Source organism: Trachymyrmex cornetzi, unplaced genomic scaffold (genome assembly GCF_001594075.2).
Source record: "Trachymyrmex cornetzi isolate Tcor2-1 unplaced genomic scaffold, Tcor1.1 scaffold807, whole genome shotgun sequence".
In the NCBI taxonomy this organism is placed as follows: Eukaryota; Metazoa; Arthropoda; class Insecta; order Hymenoptera; family Formicidae; genus Trachymyrmex; species Trachymyrmex cornetzi.
In genome coordinates this window covers 192,113-193,766 of record NW_017300144.1, presented here as the reverse complement: position 1 = coordinate 193,766, position 1,654 = coordinate 192,113, and positions in this window count along the sequence as shown.

The window sequence follows — 1,654 nt, the reverse complement described above, 5'->3', positions numbered from 1 at the left end:
AGCCGCCTCCACATGACGCGTAGCACCCGATTCACGGCACTCCTGATCACCTGCGACACTCCCGCCGCCCGATGAAAGTTGTGACACTCCGCGAAACGAAGCGCAAGGTCCGAGGCATTCACACGTATTTTCGACACAACCGTCGTTCACCGGAAGCCGTGCGCGACTATAATCACCCGCGTCCGTGATAATATTTCTATTAATAGAAGGACTTAGCTGTTTGAAATTGTGTAGCTCCTCTCGCAGTAATTTAATTTCTGAGTCCCGTTGTCGTGTTGCCTCCGCGTATTCGCTCTTCGTACGCTGCTGCTCCTCACGTAGTTGCTGTACCTTTCGAAGTACCGCCTGAAGAGCCAACGTCGTCGGAGTTGTCTCCTGCGAAGCAGCCCGCGGAACCATTTCCTCTAAAGTGGCTCGATCTGTCTCCTTCTATATGTCTCGATCGCTCCTTCTATATCTTCCGCTTGTATCCTGCTCCTTGTGACGACCGGAGAACGCAGCATCACACGATCTCAACACTTCGACAGGACGAGCCCCCAAAATGTTACGTCCATCCGTGCGTCTAATATGTTACGTCCGTCCGTCTCACGAGATCCGCACTCCCGATTCGCCGAAATGAGTCACTCGTGAGTATAAAGGTAAACAGATGTTTATTTACAATCACAGGACTACAGCGTGATACAATTAAACGTAATAACAGGTAAATATCTCGCGAAGAGAGAAACAAGTCCGTTCGTGACGGAGACTCTCTTCCGAGTTGTTTAACAACAACTCTGCGCTCGTCGCCAAGCAACGCGCTCTTCGTTCTTCAGGAACGTGCAACGGGCGACGACTCATCTCAGGCGTAACGGGCAACACGATTCGGGCATAACAATATAATAAAGAATACTCAAAATATTCGATTATTAGGAAATTTGAATGAGGGAATACCTTACGAAATAATAAGATTAATGATTTCAAATTTTGCATTAAGCGGGGTTCCATGTACATCGGGATTTTACAGAAAGGACTTAATTATAGAGATTTTTTATGTTCATAGTGGGACAAATATAATTATATTTATATTAATATTTTTATCTTTGTTATTAACGGTATCTTATTCCGTTCGATTTTTTTATTATTTATTTTTTAATAGGAGGGTCAAATTTTATAGATATATATATATTAAAGAGAGTGGATTGGTCAATATTTCTATAGTTATAATAATATTTATAAGGATTATTTTAGGATCCTTAATAGGGTGGATTTTTTATTTTGATTTTTGTGTAATTTATTTATCTATATTTAATAAGTTATTTATTTTAGGGTGTTGTTTTCTTGGGGGATTATTAGCGGGGTTAGTAATAATATTGAGGAAATTCATATGAATATATTATTATAAATATTTTTTTAGGTCAATATGATTTTTAAAGAGGTTATATAGATGAATCTATAAGCCATTTAATAAGGTAGGGGTTAGGTTTAGGATGTTGGATAAAATGTGAGCTGAATTTTTAGGAAAAGGGGTGATTAAGGAATTTATAAGAATACAAGTTAAAAATGTTTATAATAAGTTATATATGTTTATATTTATTTTTGTTTATCTTAATTTGGTTATGTATAAAGTAGTGTAAACGTATTAATATTTTCTTTGAAAGAGAGAGGGGGGGAAGAG